Consider the following 27,188-nt stretch of genomic DNA (forward strand, 5'->3'; position numbering starts at 1 on the left):
CGAACTACATGGACTTCCACTTTTCCTTTCAAAAATCCCACATACATGGGCTGGAATTCGAACTGCGTCCGCCTTGAGAGAAATCGGTGATATCATTCAGCTATCCCACATAAGAAGGCTGCAATTTACTTGAGTCAAGTAGAGAGGTCATATAATGTCTTAATTTTTATCAACTCATACAGTTTTTAAATAATTATAAGTCTGCTTGAAATTTTTATTGCTCTTATAACACTCTGTTCCCTTGACAATTTCACTTTAAACTACCTTTCATTGACCAAGTTACCATAGCCTTGTCTCCTTTCTCCTTTCCTTTCTCCGTGATTACCTAATTAATATATAATATCTATATACGCTCGTATGAAAATGTTTCTCTGCACAGTTTTGATTACCAGGAATCATTGTATGCATCCTTGGAAGTGATGTATGTGTTTTAATGTAGCTATTTTGTCAGTCGTAGGGTCAAAAATCAATGTGCAAGTATTTAAGGAATATAGTTTTTGTCTCCTCGTACGTAGGACGAATCGCCTAAAACTAACAATGACCGAGCTCGATAGCTGCAGTCGCTTAAGTGCGGCCAGTATCCGGTATTCGGGAGATAGCGGGTTCGAACACTACTGTCGGCAGCCGTGAATGTGGATTTTCGTGGTTTAACATTTTCACACCAGGCAAATCCTTAATTAAGGCCACGGCCGCTTCCTTCCTACTCCTAGCCATTTCCTGTCCCATTGTCACCGTAAGACCAATCTGTGTCGATGGGACGTAAAGCCAATTGTAAAGATATGCATTTCCTATTTAATAATAATAATAATAATAATAATAATTAATAATAATAATGGCATGTGGCCACCGGCGAAGCCTGGTGCAGGTCTTTCGGGTTGACGCCTCATATAGGCGACCTGCGCGTCTGTGAGAACAAGGCCCTACCTATGATGAAGACGGCGCGCACGCACTCAAACCCTAAACTATGGAATTAACCAATGAAACTTAAAATCCCCGGCCCGGCCGGGAATCAAAGCTGGGATCATCTGGACCAAAGGCCAGCACGCTAACCATTTAGCCATGGAGCCGGACAGTTTGTGAGTGTATACTGTGATCTATAGATGGTGAATTCTTCACAGTGTGCGTTTGTGTTTCTAAATTGTACAGCGAGGATTGACGCAAATGAGGTGTTAGAGGTTTTACACCAGATTAATTTAGTCTTAATCACGTGAAGTACCAGTACACGAGGAGGAAAGAGAAATTGCAAACATTTTTTTAAAAGTTTGATCTTAAAACTTGCTGTGACTGAAATCCGGGAGTGTGAAGAACTTGTGTAATTTCCTTCTGAGAAAAATGCTGATGTCGAACCTGTTTGAGCCTTTGAATAATGATGTAGCTGAAATCTATGTTCCTTTCGGTTATGTCAAGAAGGTGATCACCGAGTGAGTTGGCCGTGCGCGTAAGGTCGCTTAGCTGTGAGCTTGCATTCGGGAGATAGTGAGTTCGAATCCCACCGTCGGCAGCCCTGAAGATGGTTTTCCGTAGTTTCCCCATTCTCACGCCGTGCAAATGCTGGGCATGTACTTCAATTAAGGACACGGCCGCCACCTTCCCAGTCCTAGTTCTTTCTCCAGGGGGGGTCAAGAACAGCAACTGCCTGTCTCGTTATCAGAGATACTACGAAAAAAGAACAGAACGTGAGAAACTCGAGGTTATATCGGGATATCTGCGGTCTAATTTTCAAGAGGCAAGGGACTGAAACAAATTGTAAACATACATATATAAACATCATTTATTGAGAACAAAAACCACTGTTTCATAACACTGAAACATCAAAATTGCATATTTTCATTCCAGTTCATTCAGTTTGCTTGTGCTCAGGCTTGCGAGATCGTATCCATCCACCGTCGATTTACTATTTGTTTGTTTAGATTCAAGGGAATTTTTTTGCTATTTGCTTTACGTCGCACCGACACAGGTAGGTCTTATGGCGACGATGGGACAGGAAAGGCCTAGGAATGGGAAGGAAGCGGCTGTGGCCTTAATTAAGGTACAGTCCCAGCATTTGCCCGGTCTGAAAATGGGAAACCACGGAAAACCATCTTCAAGGCTGCCTGGGGTTCTAACCCACTATCTCCCGGATACGAGCTCACAGCTGCAGGCCTAACCGCACGGCCAACTCGCCCGGTTTTCAAGGGAATTTTGCTAGGCTTATTCATACATTGTACTACTACTACTACTACTACTACTACTACTACTACTACTACTACTACTGTGTCGTCTCAAAATTCACAAATTCAAAGAAGAGGATTAGTGAGAGTAGGTTTCTTTACCTGGGTCAGTCTCGGCTCACGAGTCGGGCCAGTTATTCTTGAATGCATACATTCACACATAACGACTGTAAATATTTGAAAATGCAATCTTAATTGTGTGAAGAGGTCCATTGTTAGCGTCAGCCGGTACTGCGTGCTCTCTTGTAACTGGCACCTCTCATCATCGTGTAGCCTGGCACAAGGTGTACGCGACGGGCATCTGGTACAAACTGGTGGGCTGTTTCACTTACAACGCTATTGTCACTTGCAATTATAACTTTACTGGCATATGCGGATAAGTCTTTTTTTATTTTTATTTTTTACAAAACCATACTGTTTCGCCCGACTTGTTTTACTTCTGCTATAAAACCTATAGCACTTGTACACTAAATTTAGTTTACCCTTTTGCGAAGTAATGATTTCCATGTTGTGCACAGCTCGATGACACCTAGCAGAATAACTGAGTCAGGATCTGTGTTATACTTGGAGAATTTGGTCTGTGGTAGTGGATCCATTCTAAAAATGGGTGGGCACACATGGGTTGAAGGGAAGCGTGAGTCACCGCGCACCTCATCCCTCCTGCGGTCATCAGGTCCGTAGTCGTGAATTTTGACTCATTAGGGTGTTAATTTAGCTACTAGTTTGTAGTCGTGAGTTTTGATACTATGTTCTACTAATTTTAGCTCGTGAGTTTTGAGACGTATGCTACTAAAATTGAAAACCTACAACCATTTTTCCAGTCAATGACCGGGTCGGGGATGGGATGAACGAAGCCCCCAACTTACGGCGAGGATAGGAATTGTGCCGGCTGCCGAGGCCTGTCGCACTCCTCTGGGGTAATGATTAATGACTGACAGATGAAATAAGATGATAGTGGAGAGTGTTGCTGCAATGAAAGATGACAGGGAAATCCGGATTACCCGGAGAAGAACCTGTCCCGCCTTCGCTTTGTTCAGCACAAAATTCACATGGAGTGACCGGGATTTGAACCACGATACCCAGCGGTGAGAGGTAGGCGCGCTGACGCCTGAGCCACGGAGGCTCTGGAGACGTAAGCAGCTACTACTACGCATTGTATTACGGTACAACATTATTAAATAGGCAGGATAGCTCAAGATTAGACTATTTATTGAAGTGAATGAAGTGTGATGATGGGTTAGAAGTCACGAAACTATCATTTTATACATTCCATGTCATGTATCTTTTATTTTGTGGGGGCGGGGAGATATTTTGACGTTTAACGACATCCTTAAATAGCGAGCTTTTCAGCTGGTAACATTAAAATTCCTAGCAAGTGTTCAATATTTTAGTTGATTTAAAGAAACCGACCGTTTTCATTTCCGTGTTCTGTTTTAACGTAAGGCTTCAAATATTATAATTTGATAAATGCATTCAAGCTTAGCGGATGCACCCAGTACATGTGAGGAACTTCTCTGAATTTGATAATCCTCTTACTGCTGGTTCGTCTGTTGAGCAGACATGGCAAACTAGGGTTTCCACATCGACTTCTTTACATTGTTGCATAACTGATAATTCCATTATGCAGTTTACTGTGTGGGTAATGTAAACTGCTGATATCTCTACTACCAAGGTAGGCTTTCAAGGAACATGTTATATAAGCACATGTAACATTGTTAATTAACAAACGCGAACATTGATTAGCTGAATGTTTGTGATCAGCTTAGCGTATATTTGAGTCACATTCCTAATCAGAATCATCCTATTCGACCTCGAAGAGAGCTTGACAATATATCTCGTGTTTGACAACACGAAATGCTATTGCACTTCGTCAGATTTCATCTCTTGTAATGTCCGGCTCCATGGCTAAATGGTTAGCATGCTGACCTGTGGTCCAAGGAGTCCCAGGTTCGATTCCCAGCCGGTTCGGGGATTTAACTTCCATGTGTTAATTCCGATGGCTCGGGGGCTGGGTGTTTGTGTCGCCTTCAGCATTAAAATTCATCTTAGACATGGCGTCATCCTCACAGACACGCAGGTCACCTCTACAGCGTCAACTCAAAAGACCAGCACCAGGCCTATCCAGAGTCCACACGCATTTTTAAAACAATCTGCTGCATTTATAATGATATCTTAGCTGTCTATTGTCCTTTACCAAAGGGTGACGAGAGCATGGTCGGTCTTGGGCGGTGTTGCACACAGTGACACAATAGGTTTTCTTCCACCCAGGAAAAAAAATCAGTTTGGTCCTAATTTGAAGGTTTACACATTACTTTTGCACTGTAAGACGTAAATAGTCAATTCTATTTACTTCAGTCACAGCAATGGACTAGGAGTCTACTGTGTTTTGAAGCAAGCAAGCTTGTAGTTTTACGTGACTGTTGATATCGTGATCATAGCCACGAAACCTTTAGTTTGACGTGGATACCGAACCACGGGGACGTACTTTTTTTTAACACATGCAGTGATTCGTATCGCAGCCGCTTTGACGAGAAGCCGTTAACTATGCCACTCTCATGTCTACTTACGGCTTGTTATTAACTTTTTATACACAACAGTGTTAGTAAGAAATCGTTCCTTTTTAATATAATTTATCTTAATTTAGTTACCCACCGATCGGGGAGATAGAATAACATTGATTTAAGTAGAAGATGTGCAAAAGTAGATTTTGCTTTTTTGGGAGAGCAGAAATCCTTACACATTCCTCAGAACCTGAGAACGTTATTTGTATTGAATATCATTATTTATATTATTTTGAGTGCGTGTCTTATGTAATGTTTCCTGAACCTTTCTGTTTCCTTCTCCACCGATTTTCCTACACGCTAGTGGGGTCGCGGGTTCGATCTGTGCTGCACATGCCCACTTTTTCGCCTTCCGGATGCTAACTCTATGTGGAGGGATTTATTTAACTATTCTGTGTTTCTGTGATGGTTGCCAGTGTGATTTATTGAGCGTATGTGGAAATTGTTCTTATTAAGACAAACCCCGTTCTCATGGAAATTAACTAGGCGCGGCTAAAATCCCCGGCCCGGCCGCGAATCGAACCCAAGGCGGCTACGCTGACCATTCAGCCCAGGAGTAGTCTACTGTCTTAAAGGTTTTAACTGTGAGAGTGCACGGTAATGATATTGGAACGTTACAGTTTCACTTTACATTGTGATTTACTACAATGTGTTTTGTCTCCAAACGTCGCTAGTAATATGTAGCTTAGTTTACTGATTTTTCGCTATATTGTTAATTTAATCATTAACTGGTGGCTTCGTCGTATGTTGATGTTAATATTCGTTAAGTTAGTGGCAGATCCCACATGTATGGCCGTGAAATCATCTTGTTTAAGTGAAAGTCTTGCTTTTTGAATCGGTCTACCTCCTGTGGGTGGGGGACGCAGATGAAGAATACACCCACGGTATTCCCTGCCTGTCGCAAGAGGCGACTAAAAGGGGCGACCAAGGGGGTGATCAAATTAGAACCATGAAACTACTCGTGATTAGTACCACCACGCGAGGAACACCATGGGTCGCTTTTACTTGCGCGTAGTACCACTATGTTGGGTACCAAATAGGTTATTGATTAGTAGCAAACGAGGGCGCGACGGCTTTTACAGTACCTGTGATCAGTAGCACTATATGAGCGACACCATGGTTCTGGCTTGCCTGTGTTTAGTACCCACTACATAAGGAACACCACGGTATAGTACCAGTCCCTGTGGTTAGAACACTTAGGTGATGAACACCATAGGTTTGCGTTGCCTGTCAATGGCGCCGCAATGTGCGAAACACAATACGTCTGTAATACATGTGCGAATTTCATTACCTGTGAGTAGTACCATAATGTGCGGAATACCGCGAGTCTACGCTACTCTTGATTAGTACCGCAACATGATAAATACCATGGTTCTACAGTACTTTTCTAGCGATAAATACCATTATAAGGGGCGATGACCTGGATTTTGGACCCGTTTCGACAGCAAGCATAATCGATTCAGCATCGTGCTATAGAAGCATTCTGTGCATGTGAGGCACTGTGGGTCGGATCCACTGATCGTTTTAAATTCACATCCGTCCGTCCGTCCGTCCGTCCGTCCGTCCATCCATCCATTCATCCATCCATCCATCCATCCATCCATCCATCCATCCTCACGCTTTGCATTCTGGTCAGTGGAGGATTTTGGACTTCTATTTGTCATCCCATTTCGTACCATTAGGGGCCGATGACCTCGATGTTAGGTTCCTTTAAACAACAAACATCAATCAATCAATCAATCACTTTGAATCAGTCTGAATATTTTGAATTGGATAAATAGTTATCAGCGTGTTGTGTGTCTTTTCTGAAAAAAAAAAAAAAATCATACAGGAAGAAGAGGTTTCATGGGAATAATATTCCATAATTCTTAGAGAAAGGAGAGGAGTAACATTGGCGAATACAAACTTGTTAGTCCTTTCCGACTGCTTAAAACACAATTCATAAGTTTGAGATCCATGCCGAGAAATAAACATCAAACGCGAACATACCCCGATGTTTCAGCCAGTCTCACCGTACCGTACTTGCTATGTTGCGATCCTGTCAGCTCAGTGGTCCGTGTTCACATCTCGAACCTGGCGAAGTTCTTTCCTTCGATTGTTTCAAGTCGATCTTAGGCCACGTGCAGATTTAGCAACTCCAACTTGCAAAGCCCACTTGAGTTCACCCACGAAGAAATGTAATTGGTAGGGCCCGGATTCATATGCACTAAAAACTCCAAAAATATGCACTAAAATGCTGAAAATATGCACTACAATAAAACAAAATACACTTACAAAGGCATTATTTAATTTTAACTCAGTGCTAAATTGATAAACATTTTAATTACTTGCAAAATGATGTTTGCCAGTAGGTTATCAACTATATTTCAATGTTTTCAGGGGTCAGTAACTTTTTGTTGTAGTACAGAATTAATTTATACGTTGAAAATGATCGTTCTACGTCGACGGACGTAACTGGACAACACTTGTACACTGGCACTGACTGCTCGGAAAATTATTCTGGCAAAGACTGTCTGATTCCACTTATGCAGTTGCTTAAATTTCTAGTCCTGGGTTTGAGTCCAACACTGCACTGAGTTTCCTTTTAACTTTTTCTCCAGTTTCACCAGGGACACAATTTAATGAACTAATGGTGTTTTGAATTAACTGAGGGGATTCGTGTAGGGGTGCACCGTGAGTTTCTAGGTCCTTAATCGCCATCTAAAGTGATGAATAATTCACATACAGTAGATGAAACTCACGTCTTTATATACAGTTTCAGATTCAAATGCGCACTTTGCTTCAAAAACACACGCAGTATGACTATCATCAATACTTTAATAAAGTACAAGATATAGGGACCGTGCGTAACAACAAATTTTCGATCGCAGCGCCCCTAGCGGAAAAGACGATTCTTCATCGGTAGGAGAAACACCAGAATAACATTAGCTGTCGTTGTTTACTTACTGAAACGTGTTGTGAATACGTATAATTTGAATTAATCAACTATGTCGAATGCTGTTATTCTTGTGGGTTTTCAGAAAATTATGTGGAGTTCTCAGTATTTTAGGACTTCTACTTTGAGGAAAGGAAGAGAGCTTAATGATAGCCGTCACATATATCAGGTGGAAGAAAAACTTTCAAAGGAAGTATCTGGTGTATGTTTGAGAGAGAAAAATGTTAGTCAAACCCCATATAATATTAACATCAAGGTAAGAATTTTAAAAATTCTGAATTTAGATCCTTTGGTTACGTGAACAAATCCGATCCACGAAATTACACGGTATTATTTGTCCCAAATGGAAGTTAATAATTGTTTTTACTCAAATAAAGTATAAAATCCGCGGTAAATTAAGAAAAAGTACGAAATATTTTACTTGTGAAGAATAATATGGATACATACTTTACTACCTTACAACTAGTTTTTCTGCTACGTCGCAGCGCTTCCGTACGTGTTTTGTCTGTCTAACACTTTCGTGTGTAAAATTGTCGCTGAATCACATTTTGAATTATCACTGGGCAAAATATAAATTACAAAATAGTACATTTACTTTTCCCTGGTCATATGAAAATGGTAAATTATCAGTCTGAATACCTATACTACAAACAGTTTGGGGAGATTGTGATTCAGGAACAGAATTCATGTTTTCTTGCACTTCACTTTGTCTCCTTTTCCTCCTCTTGTACCTGACTCGCAGTTTCCTCAGTATTTCGTCCTCGTTAGTTCTTCCTGGTAATGACATGAAATGAAATGGCGTATGCTTTTTACTGCCGGGAGTGTCCGAGGACATGTTCGGCTCGCCAGGTGCAGATCTTTCGATTTGACTCCCTTAGGCAACCTGCGCGTCATGATGAAGATGAAATGATGATGAAGACGACACATACACCCAGCCCCCATGCCAGAGAAATTAACCAATGATGGTTAAAATTCCCGACCCTGCCGGGAATCGAACCCGGAACCCCCGTGACCAAAGACCAGCACGCTAACCATTTAGCCATGGAGCCGGACTTCCTGGTAATATATGCAAAAATGCAAAGTAGGTTTATATCCAGGGCTATGAGGTCCATCAATGAAGTGTCGGATGCAGATTCTGGAATTACTGGCAGGAACCCACGATTTTCCATCAAGTGCTGAACGATTTAAAGATGTTATCCATGCTTCCCTTCTGATCTTATGGGCAGCTGCGGCTGGAAAAGGAAAAAATTTCGTTCCTGGTGGGCTGTTTTAGTAGGTGTAATTACAACCGTACACGGAACAGTTCACGTGACATTTACTGCGTTTACTGGTACGGTACTATGAGTTTCGTTCATGCTTAGAGAATATGCTGAAATAACGTAATCAAAACGTAGGCCACCTCAGTAAGCAATGTGAACAGTCAAAGACTTACAGCTAGTAAAATAAAAAAAACTCTATTCACTAACTCGATGGTGAAAAATGCTGCTACCGCTCCTACCAGTTACTTCAGATTAAGCCACCAGATGGCAGCACTCGCTATACGCACGGTCCCTATAGTTAAAAGGTCTCCTGGTAGAATGACACTGCGGATAACCAAGTTCCCCGTCTTGTCAGAACAGGTTCCGGTGGAAATAGCTGTTGTGAAAAGGGTCATTATCCGTCTACCTGCTTGTATTGCGACACTGAAAGCACTTTCCTTGATCGGGAAAGGCTTCTCGTGTTGCCAGTGGATGTACAACATATAGAGTTAGATTTGACATTTCGTTCAGAAATCTTGGATAATCGATCACAACATAAAAGAAAAATATATCTGTATATGCACTTACATTCAAAATATGATGCGCATATGCATTTTTAAAATTCCGGGTCCTAGTAATAAGATACCTTTTTGCAACTATGGTGACAATAGTGTGAGATATAGAAGCAATTTTTTTCAAGTTATTTTTCACTATGATTAACCCTGTAACGGTCATATACCCAGTTCACGTTGTTTCAGACCACTTTGTGTAGTAGTTAGTAACTATTCGGACACACACATTTGTTTTAATCGAAGTCGTACAGTGGACTCAGAGCACTGTTTACGAGATTAAAGAACGGTATTGCGTTTCTTGTAAGTACTCACAGGTGCTTTGTCTTGTGCTCCGTACCTTCGAGGGCGTATCGGGAATTCGAGAACTAAGGGATCTACAAATAAACCCCTCACTGACACTAGGTCTTTTCAGTGAAAGACTGTAGTGCACCATGGACTTCAGAAAAGTGGTCGCAAGTACTCTTACAGAATTATTAAGCCAATAATAATTCCCCGTCGTATATCAAAATTGATCTCTCATCTCCACCTACAACCTCAAGCGTATAGTTCAGAGAACATTGCGAAAAAAACCCGAGTACTTGCACATGATACAGGATGTATGTAATGCAATGGATCTGCGAGAACTTTGAACAACGAAATTACACAACTGATACACTAACGAACCTAATAAGTTATCTCTGCCCCAGTAGTGAATAATTCAAGTCATGCAATGCATATATCGTTATCTCAGTAATTGTTCTCTTTCTGTCACACACCATTGGGTTGTTATTTTCAAAGCAAGCTGCCATCAGGCTGCTAGGCAAACGTTCCTGCTAGACTGCCGAGCTAGCAGGGTCTCATCGTCATGGAAAGTTTAAACCCAATGCCCTTGTACGCTGTCACCGTGAATATGAAAGAAGGATGACGAATATCTTCCTTTACGAAGAATGATACACCAACGCCAGTATTCAACTGCGAGATATCGTTATTGTGTTCACATTGAAAACGGGTGAGGAAGGGTTGAAGGCGTAAAGGGGCACTCAATAAACCAAAACAAACACCAAGGTGCTGGTCTACCAGGCGACCGCTGCTCAGTTCAAAGATCTGCAGATTCCGAGGTGGCGCGGGGTCAGCGCGGCGAATCCTCTCGGCGTCATTCTTAGCTTTCTACACAGGGGCGGCTATTTCACCCTCAGATAGATCCTCAGTTGTTCTCGTATAGGCTGAGTTGACTCCGAACTAGTCCTCAGATCCAAGTAAAAATCTCTGTCCTGGCCGGGAATCGAAAGAGGGATACTGCCTGGGTAAAAATAGCTAACGGAAGCTGAAGAAAACGTAATTCTGGCTGCGGTCTAACATGATACGCTATATTTGAATTTAAATATTCATTGCAACTTGGAAACAGTGTAATCTGCTATCTAGTATTTTCAACAGAAAATTATCTATCTGAACATAAAAGCTATCCCCGTCGGCAGTGCTCGCCGTTGATGGACTTGCCAAGAAAGTCCCGAATATCTCCATTATTGTAGCTCGTAGCCCTGCTCCACAGCTAAATAGTTAACATGTGCATGCTGAGCTTTGATCCAAGCGGTCCTGGGTTCTATTCCCGGCTGGGTCGGGGATCGTGACCTAAATTGGTTAATTCCGATGTCTCGGGGCTGGTTGTGTGGTCTGAAACCACACTGGTTTTCATCCAACTTACTCTCAACCACTGAACGCACCTTCCCTTCCAAAATGCCAATGAACACCTTGCCTGGTATACTGATCAATGAAAGACCTCAATAGATGTTGCAATTCTTCCTATTCCCTTGTTTATAGATAGGTGCAATTACTGCTTCCTTCCATTCACAAGGTACTTTACTAACATTCCATGCTAATTTTATTACTCTACGAAGCCATTTTATCCCTGCCTCTCCACTATATATCACCATTTCAGGTCTAATTTAATCGATTCCTGCGGTGGAGTATATTTACCATCCTTTCCACTTCCCCAAGCGTAATTTCACAAACATCATTGTCCTCCTTCCCATGAGCTCAGTTGTTCACGACGTCACCATAAAGATTGAAAGTTTCGTCATTGTTTCCAAGGTGTCTACCAATGCTCCAGTCTTCTCGTCATCTGTGTAAGCTGTTTCCTGTTGTCCATGGAGTGTGGGTAAGCCTGTTCTAGTACCAGTAAAGTTCAACCCATGCGAAAAACAGAGCTGTCACGGGCGCTTAATTCAGTGATTCTATATTGGAATGCAGCTTTACGGCGATGTTCTGGCAGAATCCGTAGATTACATCTGTGGCGATTACAGAGCTATAAGCTTCCATTGCGGAGATGACACGTTTCAATACAACCTCCGGCATACCTCGAGGTGGTCCTCCGTGTTTTCACACCAGGCAGATGCCATCGCTTAATGGAGATCACGGCTGGTACCTCCCTTTCCCACCGTCACCAAAAACCTATCACAACGAAATTACACAACTGATACAAACATACAGCAAACTGGAGATCCCTTTCTGAACCGATGAATGAAATATACTCTTGCATACTTGTCAACTTTCCCGATTTAGGCGGGAGACTGCCGATTTCCGACAGTTTTTCCCGCCTCCCGATTATTCTATTATTTCTCCCGATTTTAGCTTATTTTTTGGTGAATTTCAAACATTTGTTTTCAAATCCCGCCGTTTCAGCTTTTGTCACGCCAGTGGCCAGAAGTCCTTCGCTTGTTGGCCGCTTTCAAACGAAGTATCGACGTTTATAAATGCGAGAAATGTATATCGCGACGCGTATATCGATTGTCAATCTCTCGTTCTCGCGTGCTATGTTCGTGTTCGTTCACATCAGTATAGTCGACTCTAGAGACTAATCGCTCGATGTGGAGTCTTTTTTTAGTAATAATATAGTGACAGAATTTCAATGATAACGACTATTCTAGAGATTTTAGGAGTCATTTGGAGACAATTCTGACTAATTTTAATTTATCTGAATATAAATAAAATACGAGTGTTGTCTGTACATTGCTCAGAATTTAAAAAGAATGATATTTCTGTACCGGTCGTGACCACAGTAACAAGGGAAAATGCACATTTTAATTTTCCGTAATGTCTGTCTGTCTGTCTGTCTGTACGCGCATCACCAGAAAACGGCTGAAGAGGATTTAATAAAAATAGGTATATAAAGTCTCTACAATCTAGGCCATAAATAGTTTTATTCACACTGAATGAAATGGTAGTTTAGGGGAAGGCCTAAAATGTAATTCTCAAATATTTATGTTGTTATTGGCTCTATCGATAAATACTACATAACTAAAGTTATATATTATTAAATTTACTATCATTTATGTCTTATACTTTTTTATCGTACTGGCTATGATAAGAGATATTCATTAATTTGGATTTGTGTTGCTAAGTCCATATCAGCGCCGACATGCGAGAAAATGGGTGAACAGAATTTAATGAAAATTGGTATGTAATGTCGGGGAATAAGGAACTACAGTCTACGCTACAAATAATTTTGAAGAGGATTGATTATAAGAATGAGAAAAAAGTCATGAAGGAACGATGATAATACACAAGAGGGAGTTATGAAAGAAAGGAGGACTCACTTTACATTAGATGCTCTAATATCACCGAGTCGGATGAAAACTAAATGTGAAGGCCTGCAATATAGAAAACCCACAAAATTGATCAACAATAACATTACATTGACCATTGTTCGTTGTGATGTGCTTTGTGTATTCTGCTGCCATTTATCTTCGATAGATGGGATTACTGCTGTGTATTGAGTATAACAGACTGCCTGAATATGGGCGGGAAGTAGCTGAGGAGTTAGATCTCTTCTTTAACATGCCATTCCTCTGGTTCATAAATTTTCCGATACTACCGGTACGTAACACACTGGATCATCATAGTATTCCACCTATTCGATCCCTGCTCTGAGGCAGTGATTGGAATGAGCAGTGTGCACACTTAAACGGAATAATGACAGAGGAGTGTTCGCGGCTGTCTGCGGCCTGGAACTTTGAACTGTTAGATCGACACCGTAGTACTTTTCGTTAAAAGTGAGAAAATGTGCTGTTTTTCATTTTATCGAATATTTCATATGACAGCGTTGCTTTTAATAGCGACATTCATACTGAGGTCATTATAATGACCTATGTTGACTTCAGTTGGAAAAACTATAAGGACAGTCTTTTTGAGAATTCCGTAGTGAAGCACGGGTACATCAGCTAGGTATTTGATACAAATAGCATTGCGCTTTGCATAATCGCGCGGGCGTTTGATGCAATCTATTAATATATGCATTTGCTAAGTAGTGGCATCTAAGTGCATGACTGATTCACACGTGTGGAGCATGAGTTCATACTATCTTCGGAATGCTTATCAGAGACCGATCATCTCAATCACATACTTCCTGTGAGGGAATAGAGATGTTTAATTTTTAGCCTTGTAGCCATGTAGAATAAGCAGTTTTAACCTATTGTATCTCCTGATTTTCACATAAAAATCTCCTGATTTTTGGTTTTGTAAAGTTGGCAGGTATGCTCTTGTATAATACAAGGTAATTGTGCGATTTATCTTCCCGTCTCCCCACACATTGTTAATATCAGTGGATATTGAAACATTCTCTTAATCAGGTCTCGGAAAAAAGCAGTGTCGGAATGAATAGTTAAATTCGTGAAAATGTGGATCACGTGGTGATTTTGTCAAAAATTAAAATAAAACCAACGATGTGTTATACATGTTCTTGCACATGCATCGTTCATTCATTTACATTGGAGCTTGTAATATTTTCTTGGTTCAGTCTCTGTGAATGGTATACGTTTTTCCCTCTCCCATTTTCACTTGGCTAAAGCCTCGTCCGAATCTCTCTATCTGTGTGTGTGTGTGTGTGTGTGTGTGTGTGTGTGTGTGTGTGTGTGTGTGTGTGTGTGTGTGTGTGTGTGTGTGTGTGTGTGTGTGTGTGTGTGTGTGTGTGTGTGTGTGTGTGTGTGATATGAGGTAGATTTAGCTGTGAACTAATTGCCATCTTGCGAACTATGGTACTCTACAGCTGATAAATCATTGTGTTAGCGGTTCAAACTGAATATCAGGAAATGAACGCTAGATAATGCTGGCTCTCACATTGACTCGACGTGGAACTTGTGCAGCGGACTACGAAACTATATACCCATATAAGAAGTATACTATTATAGACTTTTGCGCCCCGTGTTCAAAACCCGCTGTCTTTTCATGTATTTACTTCTGTCCATTGACAATTACTGCACGGATAGTTATGTTCAGTGTATATTGAAATATCGTTGTCCTGTTTCGTCTATTAATGTTCTGTCTGGTAAATGGATTGTAAAACAAATTGTTCTACACTCATTGCACAGCAAAAGGATATCACGGATAGACGCGATGCAATAAAAATCCACGCATTACTTCATAATCAATTCCAAGCGCCAGTTTTTGGAAAAATGATCCGTTATGAGTGGTTTGTCGCAAACTTATTGCCAACACGTGAAATCTTCAGTAATGTTAACGACGTTTATTTCCCGAATGACATTCCCACCTAGAAATGTAACTGTGGCAAACCTGTCTTCGCGCGATGCTCGTGGTGTGCTAAATTTCTGTTTCGAATGTTTCTACGATCGGTATCATCAAGAGAAATGCACCGTATCTCCCTGAAGCGTTAATATAAGAACGATCTTACAAAACATTGTAATCCGTGCAAAATGCCATACTGGTGGAAAAAATATCCAGACACCAAGAAGGGGTTGTTCTAGGTTAACGAACGTTGGTAGGCGTGTTTATACATCTGAAAGATGACGTCCATTAAAATGTCTCGCAAATCGCATCAGCGTGGCTTTAGTAGCGGCCCCATGACGTTGCAAATCAGGTTTGCTTTAAATACGGGCTGAACTGTGCGAGAGCGTTGGTTACCTGTGAGATTGAACGGAGTGACTGTGAGTAGGGTCAGGAATGCCTTTACGACGATGAAGAGGCCACTATCAACACCTCACTGCGGTTGAACCAGGTCGTATAATAGGGCTACGTGAAGGTGGATTTTCCTTGCGTGCTATTGCAGAACGACTTAGCAGGAATGTCTCCACTGTGCATGAGTGCTGGCAGTAGTGGTCACAAGAAGGTACGTCCGCAAAAAGACCGGCCTCCGGACGTCCAAGTGGCACCACCCAGATGGAGGACTGCCGTATTCGGCGTATGGCTGTGGGGCGGCGGACTGCGCTTGCAGCAGCAATTCGAGCGGCAGTTGGCACCACAATGACGCAACGAACTGTTCGAAATCTGTTACTTGAAGAACAGCTGCGAGCCAAACGTCATGCGGCGAGCATTCCACTTTCCCCAAACCACCGCCATCTGCGACTTCAGTGATGTCAAGCGAGAGCTCATTGGAGGATGGAGTGGAGGTCCGTTGTGTTTTCCGATGAAAGACGGCTCTGCCTTGGTGCCAATGATGGCCGTGTGTTGGTTAGGAGGAGGCCAAGTGAGCGGCTGCATTCCACCTGTGTGCGGCGTCGACACACTGGACCTACACCGGAAGTTATAGTCTGGGGGGCAATTTCCTAAGACAGCAGGAGCACTCTCGTGGTTATCCCAAGCACCCTGACTGCAGATGTGTACGTCCGTCTGGTGATTCGACCTGTTGTGCTGCCATTCATGAACTGCCTTCCCGGGAGTGTGTTCCAACAGGATAATGCACGCCCCCATGCCGCCGTTGTAACCCAGCGTGCTCTAGAGAGTGTCAACATGTTGCTTTGGCCTGCTCGATCCCCCAATCTGTTCCCAATCGAGCACGTATGGGACATCATTGGACGATGACTCCAGCGTCATCCACGACCGGCATTATTCGTCCCTGTATTGACCAACCAAGTGCAACAGGCATAGAACTCTATCTCACAAGCTGACATCCGGCACCTGTACGACACTGCATGCACGTTTGCATGCTTACATTCAACAGTCGGGCGATTACACAGGTTATTTATGGACCAACATGGCGCATTTGCGATGTCTTCGCTCACGGGGATATTAACCTATAGTCTTGTACCTTTAATCAATTAAATATGTTACCTCGACAAATATATTGCCAGAAGTTCTGTGTTCTACATTCCTTATTTCATGGTGTTCAGATTTTTTCCCCGCCAGTGTATATTTGTTGCTACTCGTTGACTGTGTATATGTCGGATGGAACAAAGTATATCGATTAACATTCAAAAGCATAACTTTTGGTAAATATTTGAATCCAATGGTGGAAAATGCATGTCATTTTTATAACAAACAAAATCAAAGTAAAGCAAACTATGGTATTTACCCGGTACGTTCGTTTGTGACTATTCTATGCTTTTATTGATATTCCCGTGGTAACTGTTCACAAAAATTATGTGAACATTTGATGGTGAAATGTGCCACTTCCTTGCCGAAAGGAAATGTCCATTATTGCTGAAAACGCGTTCAGGTGGAGCACCTGTGGCTGGATTTTGCGGGCAAAGTTGGCCAATTTGGGATGAGTATGTTTCTGTGTAATGCGATCGTTGGTGTAGACTAAGTTACATTTCTAGAGCGGAACTTTCAGTTTCTAAGGAAATCGCAATTACCATCGATTGCCACCATTTAAGGAAATTGTGGCCTATATTTCAGTGGTAACTTGTTTTAGATGTGCGTCCACCTCTCTCTTTTAACATTCACATTAGTGTCTTGACAGCCGTATATTTTCATGAGAGCATGTAAAACACTGGACAAAACCCATGACCATTTCCTCGCCATGGGGCACAGAAACAAGCGTCCCTCGGGGTATCTTGACTCAACACCCGTCAAAAAGCATGACTGACATGAACTAAGGAACACCGCTATTTGACGCTCTAAGCGTGGAAATTTTCGCATGGACATGTGGGTCAAGGCACCAGTTGATACATTCCAATAGCCGGGTACGAATGCGTTGTCAACCATACGAGGGAGCAGGGTAGAGTTCAGGTCGGTGGTGGTAACCTCGTACGAAAACTGTTCATGTAGGATGAAATGGGACTCCTGGTACACCTGACAACATCCCTCACTGGCGTACGTTAGAGATACCGGCTGGCAGATTATAATCACCCGTTAGTCCGTCTCCGGCACCCTGCAGGCGACTTGTACCTAGAGTAAGGCAATGTACCAGCCCATCGCTCCTGAGTTGTCTGATTGGTTCGATTAACACTCCACGGATGTGAAGATACTTGCCTGGACCCCGGGAAGCCCGGATCTCATTCCCATTGAGCACATCTGGGATGCTGTCGAGAGGGATATACGTGCTCTGGACTCTGCTTAGACCTGAATTATGGAAGGCTGTAGAGCGATCATGTATCATAATGACACGCTAACGCTTCCTGTGTCGTATGGATTCCATGCCACGCCGCATCGCCCCGTCATCAAGGTGCAAGCGGCTACTACACGCTTCTAGCCAGATATCACTTAATTTTGGTCATGAGTAGGGCCCGGATTTTTAGGTTTTAACCTATTTTTTCCTCGCTATTTAATTCACAAATTTCAATATATTTGTTCGTTTCACACTTCCTGGAGCAGAATATGTGAATTTCATTGCACCTAAGAAAACCTAAATGAGGGGTTGACACCTAAAATAACCTAAATAGCTGTTTTACCTTCTTCAAATAACGAATGTTATTTCCCCTGCATTGTAAAATTATTTCCACCGCGATTACAAGCAGTAGGACGGAGATAGTTCATGTTGCTACCGTTAAATCAGCACATCCCATGCTTCCCACTACACATGTGACATCTGGAGGCTCCTAGATGTATCTGATAGGTCAGTTGGAATGTAAACAGTTTCGCATCCAGTCGTCCATAGAGAGTACAGCCGGCAGCGTGTGTGGTGACTGGTTCATGTAGTATTATCTAACCGTAATTGTTGTTTAGCGAAACAATGCCTAAATCGCACTTATTGAGAAAATGGATTGCTACAGATGGTCGAGTAGTCTTCTGTCCGGCACCTCTTTTCACCTGAGCCGATACTTACCCGCCGGGGGAACTTGGCTGTCTGCTGCTATTTACTATGCTGAGCACCTAGAAGGAATTAAAAATGTCGTCAATGACTTGGGGATGAAACAGAAGCTTCCTGCATCGCCAAGGCCAAGAAATCGCTCGAGTGCCCGACCCTCGTCGCTTCCCTAGCATATATTAAGACACATTTTTGTTTTATACCAGAAGCTATTCTCCAGTTGGAAGGTGCAATCTTGCCACTCAAAGATTCCCTGGATATCATTGGCAATGTTTCCAGAAGAGAAATACCTGGGCCATTGGGAGTGGCATGTTCTTCGAAGCTGCAGAAGATTCTTCAACGCAATCCTGGTTTTGAAGATATGAAAGTCATCAATTCAGTATTACAGGGAAAAAAGTATTCAGAAAAATTACCCCTACAACTAATGCATTAGCATCTATGTACTACACTCCAATGACGTCATGTTCCATTGAAAGAACTTTTTTGTCATATATGAATGTGTTACGTGACAACAGGAAATTATTTACGCCAGACAATTTAGGTATGTACGTTGTTATTTACTGCAATGACAAAAAAAACGTACAAAGGAAACAGTAAAGTGTATTCTCTGTGTATTTTTATGAATATGAATTTGAATATGACAATGTAAACTTTTGTGAAATAAGTACATAAATAAATTTTATAGAACTACGAAAACACAAAAGTATTGCTTCCTGGAGACAAAACCTAAAATAACCTATTTTAAGAATACGAAAAAACCTAAAGTGAAGGTTTATGCCACCTAAAATTCCGGGCCCTAGTCATGAGTGTGCTGTGCAGTCGCCTGTGGTGCGAGAGAGAGAGAGAGAGAGAGAGAGAGAGAGAGAGCGTTCGTCTGGATGGTTCTTCGTAAAGGGCGAAAGTTCACGAAGTTGACCGATGCTCTCTCTTCGTAGCACAGCTGATTGCTTGTCGAGTGAGGCCTCAATGCAACCACTTGGATTCACGCGCCCTCGCATTTGCACAGTCGCAAGTGTTGCAGAGTAATTGAGTGTGCGCCTGTTACTTGCTTCTCTTCTTCCTCTCCGGTGCAGCTTACCCACCTGTTCCGTTTCACGGACAGCACGTGGTGTCAGGTGCAGGTTACCTGTTACCAAATACAGTAGATACAATACGCGACACTCAGCGAGATATCGAGGGGCAGCTATTAGAGCTCTCTCTAGCGGGTAGACCTGAGAACTACTGATTCTGTCATAAGAGCACGTGTATTTGTGTGTGAAGATTTTGGTGTTATTTATGCGTTTGCAGTGAGTTGACATAATTAAATAGTAGCGTGTGTCATTCCTTGATATCTCCTCTCAACATGAGGAGAAAGGTATGTGCTGTGTTTGGCTGCAGTAACTATGAAGTAGAGAAGAATGCGCGGGCTTTCTTTCTTTTACCTCGTGACAAGAAAATGTAAGTAATATTGCTTCTTCCAGTGACAAAGAGATTTTTATAGTACTTCATAGTCTTCTGACCTGCTCGACCCATATTTTAACTGGCTTAAAATATAATACGCATATTTTATTATATAGTGCAGCAGTTAACCTTCAATAGCGATGTGTTGTTGTAGGTGTGATCTGTGGGTTTTGAAATGTCATAGAAGTGATTTGGATAAGGTGTACAAGAAAGAAGGGACGTTACGCTTATATAAGAATTATAAGATCTGTTCACATCATTTCCAGGCCAGCGACTTTAGAAATCCTCTACTACACAGCCAAGGGTATGTTACATTTTTATTCTAATTGTACGTAAATATTCCTCCAAGCATCACCATCGACAACATTTTCATACTTTTCTTTCTTTTATCCCTCTTCTCAGATTAAGGCCGGGATTTTATAGATTTTATTTCTGTTAGTAGGCTTCATATTAGGGGGAAAATTGTCCAGCTTTTAAATGTTAATTCATTGCATCATGTGTGTAAGGAATGTGCCGATATTTTTATTGACAAGCGTCTTAATGTGATGATACAATGTTTTTTAAATGAGAAAGACAAATCTAACCGTAAAAGTTCAGGGAGGAATGCTAAAGCAAAAAAAGTTATGCATAAATGAAAGATCAAGCCATTTCACAGCAGTCACTTTCACATCTTGTTTATATATCTAATTTCAGACTTTAAAATAAATAAAATAATTTTTCATTCATTTATCCAGAATTGGTTTAGCAACTTCGAAGTTAATATCTCAATAATACTTTCTTTCTAGACGTAATTTATTTATCCATTTTCGTATATGAATTTCCATTGATATGTGAATTTAGCGCGACTTTTCAGGTCAAGTCACTAGAAGCGCCACCGTCGAATTGTCTCCCATTTTAACAAGGCTAAATTCGTAAGTGTCGCGTATTGTCTCTACTGTATTTGCTGTTACTGTTTTACGAGTGATGTCGGTTATTGTGCTCGCTCCTCGGCTTAGTTTTGAAGTCTCATCAAGAAGAGGACGTCGGTGCAGGGCTGGCAATGTATGGTTGATGTTACGGAAAAAAAGGGGGAAAAGGATTTAAAAGTGTATACCAAACAATGTGTCCGGGCAAAGGTTGTAACTGATGAGTGGTTCGAGGTTACTAAAACAGGCATAGGTATAACTAGCCCGGGTTGGATGAAATTTGGAGAAGTGTTCGAGAAAAACACCAACAGATACATGGCTGATCACACGTAATATTTGTCCAGCATTGTATTGGAGACTGATCCGCTGCACTACGACCCTTCTATCCGCTCTTACGACCTGAGCTAGCTGACGGCAATCCCTGTCATCAACGCATCGTACATCACGACAGTTGATTGTGACGGCGGTGATTTTGCCCGAATACGTGTACTCTCGTGTACTCATGGTACACTCTTGATACGGTGGCCATTGGAGATGGAGTGACCAATACGTCTGGCGCCGACAATTTGGCTGCGATCAAATGCGTGTAGGTCTCGTGTCTTACCCATCCTGGAATGAAAATGAAAATCCACAACCTGTTTCCAGTCATTCGGCCGGGTCAGGAATGGAATGAATGAAGACCCCATCTAGCGGCGAGGATAGGAATTTTTTTTGTCATTTACTTTACGTCGCACCGACACAGATAGGTCTTTTGGTGACGATGGGATAGGAAAGGGCTAGAAATGGGAAGGAAGCGACCGTGGCCTTAAGGAACAGCCCCAGTATTTGCCTCGTGTGAAAATGGGAAACCACGAAAAAACATCTTCAAGGCTGCCGACAGTGGGGTTCGAACCCACTATCTCCCGATTACTGGATACTGGCCGCACTTACGCGATTACAGCTATCGAGCTCGGTGATAGATAGATAGATATTGAATATAACAGGCGAATTTGCTCCGATATATGTTCACATGGACAACTCACATCAAAAGAAAAGAAATACCGGATTCCCCGGGCATGCCATGAGGTTCATTGGATACTTCGGAAACGTCACACTCCCAAGGTAGAATCACCACGGCAGTCATCCTCAGTTCCTCTTGCCACGCCCATCGTCTCCATTTAATATTAAGACACAAAATAAAATGAACAATAAAGGATAATACCGTAAAATAAAACAAGAAATAATATCGGTGACTCCTGATACTGTCCGGCCGTATCATCACCCCAGGTGAGAAGGAGGCCGCCCTCCCGATGATGACACGACCGGCCCTATCTCTGGGGCCCTAAGGAAGACCCCCAACAATCCTACCGGATGACAATGCGTTTCTCTCACCATTCCATTGCGGCCTGCCACGTGAAACTGGAGCCGCTCTCCTGCCATAACCCGCCTCTCACATTTCCCTCTTCTTTTACTTATTTGGAGTGGGGCCGTCCCACCCCGTCTTCTTACGGGTATGTCCTACTCTCCCTTGCCCATCATTCCTTACCAGCTCCTACCATGCGTGAATAGTGAGAAAAAAGCACATGCCCTAATGTTTACAACCAAGTACCAATAATAATAATAATAATAATAATAATAATAATAATAATAATAAAACAAAAATCTACCTCAAAACAACTAATCTGTCCCTACCCTGACCTTGCATTCACCACATGACTGTACACTCCACATGACCTTCATAGCAGATTATGCTGCAAGAACCGCTGACTGTACTTTACAACAGTTTCGGCTCACTCCCTTGTAATCACTATTGCTTACTCCGCATTCTTTGTTCCATGACCTAATTCCTTTGGATTCAAGTAAACCAAATGACAACAATTGCGTACAATCCTCACTATCGCAATCGTTAAGGCATCTACATTTCCAAGATACCATAACATTTACTCACTCAACTACCTCGCCACCTCAACGACCTTTGTTATCACTTGGTGTTACTTAGCCTCCAGGCTCGAATTCAAACTACTTCACTATATCCACATCACCCACATTTCACTATCTTCTAAATTTTCCAACAAACTCCATCGACTGAATATCCTCATACTCTTAACCACTTTTCCCTTCATCCTGACTTACCGTCCTATGCCCTTCCTCTTCCATTTTTTCACACAGGAATTTTTTACCGCACATAAATACCTGTTCAGTTCTCCTCCGTTTTCCCATTCCTTAATAATCCACCTTATTATACCCTGCTCATCCCCTTTACCTAAAATTTTCCGATGTTTGGCACTCAGTAAACTATTTCTAATCTTACTTGTTTCTTCACACTTACCTAATAAGTGAAAATCATCGTTCTCCGACCCACAAAGTATACATACTGCCTTATCTGTACCTTTTAGCCACCCCCTATTTTTATGTAGCCCCAACAACCACCATACCAACCCTCTCCTTCTCAACCTATCAACGTATCTAATATTTACCCCCGTTTTTTCCTCAACCTTATTAAAAACACTAAGGGAACTTCTTAATCTACTTTCAGCCAATAATTTCTGCCTACCCAAATCTCTAATCCTCCTTACCAGTACCTTCATCCCTCTAGCTTCTGTCTTCGTCCACACCTCTTCCCACATGTACCCTAGGCCTATCATCTCCAAGTATCCCTTAATTTTATCTAGCCAGCATCCCATATACATACTCTTCCGTTGTTGCTCGTACGCGGCCTGTAATACCCTCCCTCCTTCCTGTCTTTTCAAATTCATCCAATATCTAACTATTCTTTTCACAAACTCTGATTCCAAATCCTCCCCACACATTAATTCCACCCCTGCATTGGCTGTGCACATCGGGAGCCCCATCACCATCTTACCGAAATTACTAATAATTCGTCTTAATTAAACTCTTTTGTCATCCAACCCCCATACTTCCGCGCCATACAATACCCTCCCGAAAATCACCGATCTTAGAACTAACCTCAGGGTTTTATAATTGATACTCGGATATTTGGGAGTGGCGACCCCATCGTAATAACAGCCTATATACGCTTCATTCATCACATCCCTGACCCGGTCAAAGACTGGAAAACAGGTTGTAGGTTTTCACTCGGATATTTCGCTAGCAAATTTTTGACTGAGGCTAGGGCGGCCCACCCTCTGCTCCTCGCCCTCTTAATATGATCATTCCAGGTGCCTTTACTATTAATAATGACTCCTAGATATTCTAACTTGCTTACAAATTCCAACCTTTCTCCCTGCACAACCCATATTCCGTCATCCCTTCTTCCTTTGTGTGCCTGGGCTATTAGCATTTTAGATTTATCCCCATTAATTTTCAAGGACCATTTCTTCGCAAAATCCGACACTGCATTTAAAGCCTTCTGCATCCATCCTGGGGTTAGTCATCAAAATCACATAATCAGCAAAAATCAATCCTGGGACCTCCACCCCATTAATTACCGGCACTGCCCAATTGCTTGCCCCATGTCCCTCCAAGATGTCGTTAATAAATAAAATTAACAAAATTGGCGATAATTTGCACCCCTGGTTTAAACCCACCTTGGACTCTAATGGTCTGCTCAACCTATCGTCTACCAATTTTACACAGAACGTGACTACCCTATATATCCCCTCTACTGCCCTCATCACCTTTCCCGAAACCCCCAACCTTCCCAGTTTCTCTAATAGAGCTTCTCTATCCACCTTATCGAACGCCTTTTCAAAATCGATTGCCGCCACATACACCTTCTTTCTTGACAGGCTCCTATACTTTTCCAGAACTGTCATCATTATCCACTGTTCTTTTCTTTCTTCTACAGTAAATCCTCCTTCGAAATCAGACATTTTTTCTGCCCATTCACTCAACCTGTTCGCCAACACCCCTGTGTAAATTTTACTTAAGGAATCTAACAGAGGTATTCCTCTATAATTATTCAAACTATTTATACTATCCGTTCCCTTACATATTGGACATACTGTTCCTGTTTCCCATTCCTTCGGGTACTTCCCCTGATCAAAGATCTTATTAAATAGTTTCACCATGCCCTCTTATCATTGCCTCATTTTTGCTTATTTCTTTCCAAAACTTATAATTGATCCCATTACAACCCCCCGCCGACCTGCCCCTGATTCTTCTTATCACTCTTAAGGTTTCCTCCCTCGTAATTTCCTTGTCCAGACCGTAATTTGCCACTCTTCTATTCCTCCAAATTACTTCTTCCCCCGTCTTCCTCCAGCATTCTTCCTCCTCACCCCCCGAGTAATTCACCAAAGTAGCTCTTTACCTCTAGACTCCTTCCACCCTTCATTATTCTGTTAATCCTTTCCCAAACTTTTTCCATGTTGTTAGTCTCACATCCTTTATTTATGGCTTCAGTTTGTTCCTCCAACCACTCCTTCTTTACCTCACAAATTTTCTTTTTATACTCTTTCCTCAACTTACAGAAGACCTCCCTTTCTACACTCCCACCTTTTTTTCTATACTCCCCTAACGCCCCCAGCACCCTCTTCCGCATACCTTCACGCTCCCAATTAAACCATTCTTCACCCTCTTTCTTTTTCCTCCTTCTACCTTTTACCTCCTGTGCTATCATCTTTATTGGATGTTGCAGTAACTCCAAGGCTTTATCAATATTATTCTACTCCAACGCTCCTTCCCATCCATATTGTACTTCTTATATCCACTCCCTTGTTCATCCTTCATCTTAATTTCCGTCCTTATATGATTCTCCTCCCCTCTTTTTAACATAACTCATACTGGAAAATGGTGAAATTCAATCCTGTCTTCTATTTCCATCCTTGCAATATCCTCCAACACTCCCTCCGATCTTAAAACCATATCCATCACACTACCACCCTTATCTGTAACATAGGTCAATTTCCCCATACTGTCACCCTCCTTCCATCTATTCAGAATATACAAATTTCCCGCCGCGCACATCTCTAGGAGCTTCTCTCCATAGTTGTTTACAATTTTATCCTCACTACTTCTACTTTTCAACAAATACTTCCCATCTTTCCTACTATATACTGGGCTCTGTTCCCCTATTCTCGCGTTCCAATCTCCGAATAGCAACATATCCTCTTCCTCTGAAAACCTCTCTCTTATACTAATATCCACCAATAGCTCTTCAAAAAGATACTTATTAGCATATGCTGAACTACTAGGGTGACAATAAACGAACGCTATATTTGTTTTCTTCATCCTTCCCTCTACCCATGCCATATTAAATCTCACCCATATGGTTTCTTCCATATCTGTCACGATGTCCTCCACAATTTCACTAATTTCTTCCCTAATTAATACTACGGTCCCTCCTGGGGCTCGTCCCTTAGTCCTCTCCTTCCTTCTATATTTATATTTAATCACAAACCCCTTCCATGTAACCTCTTTCCCTGTATCCAGCCACGTCTCCAAGAGTGCCACAACGTCGAAACTTTCTACTACTTCCCGAACCTTCTTATTTCCTAGTTTGCTTATTAGTCCCTCAATATTCACACATTCTATTTTCCAATATAGTTATAACTTTCCCTCCCTCCCTTCTAAATTTCCTCCCCTATTCTTACTCCTTGTAGTTCTCGTCCCCTCATCCCCTATCTCCATTCCTCCTTTTTTTAGCAACCTTTGCCTTTCCATGCCCTCCGTATCCTCCATCCCCTTAGTTACTTTACCCCATAAGTCTTTCAAACTCCTACTTCTTACTTTGCTCATAACTGCATTACCTTCCTGTCGATCACTCTTCCCATGTCCTTTCTTGTTCACTAAAACACTGCACTCAGCTCCTGCCGTTTCTTGCTGTTCACCCTCACTCACCCCTTCACTGCTCTGATCTTCTGTATCCACACAACACTGTGCAGTTCCACCAGGGTTGATTTCCTCTCCTCCCTCCGCTCCACTCCTCATTGTTCCTTCCTTCCTTCCTTCCTTCCTTCCTTCCTTCTATCTTGCACTGCCATCTCTCCCCCCTCGGCACTCACGCTTTCGTCCATCTCTTTCAGCTTCGCCACTGAGTACTCTCTTACCCATCTTCCATTCGTCACAACTAGCCTCTGACCTCTTATTCAGGCCTTAAGACCCTGTTGTCTCGCTCTCCAAAGGTGTTTGTTTAATATCTTCATAATTTCACTGCCTTCTCTTCCCAAGTCTCTTTTCACTCCTACTTTCTGGCCTTGTAAATTGTTACCGTTTCTTATCGCAATTTCTGCCATGAGGGTAGAGAAAAATTTTACCCTAATAGGCCTCCGGCCTTTAGTTTTTCCCACTCTCTCCACATCGTCTATGTCCACTTCACTGAAGTTTATCTTCATCCTATCTCGTATGACCGCTACCACCTTGTGAATTAGTTCAATCTTGCCTTCCCTCTCACCTTCTTCCACACCATATATAAATGTGGCTTTCATCAT

The 27,188-nt window shown here is 42.1% G+C and overlaps 1 protein-coding gene across 5 annotated transcripts in view; it reads left to right on the forward strand.

Annotated features, from left to right (window-relative positions):
- Pfrx (6-phosphofructo-2-kinase) overlaps nucleotides 1-27,188 on the forward strand; it is a 656,010-nt gene that overhangs the window by 265,294 nt on the left and 363,528 nt on the right. The window lies entirely within an intron of this gene.

The sequence above is a fragment of the Anabrus simplex genome, chromosome 2, assembly GCF_040414725.1.
Source record: "Anabrus simplex isolate iqAnaSimp1 chromosome 2, ASM4041472v1, whole genome shotgun sequence".
NCBI lineage: Eukaryota > Metazoa > Arthropoda > Insecta > Orthoptera > Tettigoniidae > Anabrus > Anabrus simplex.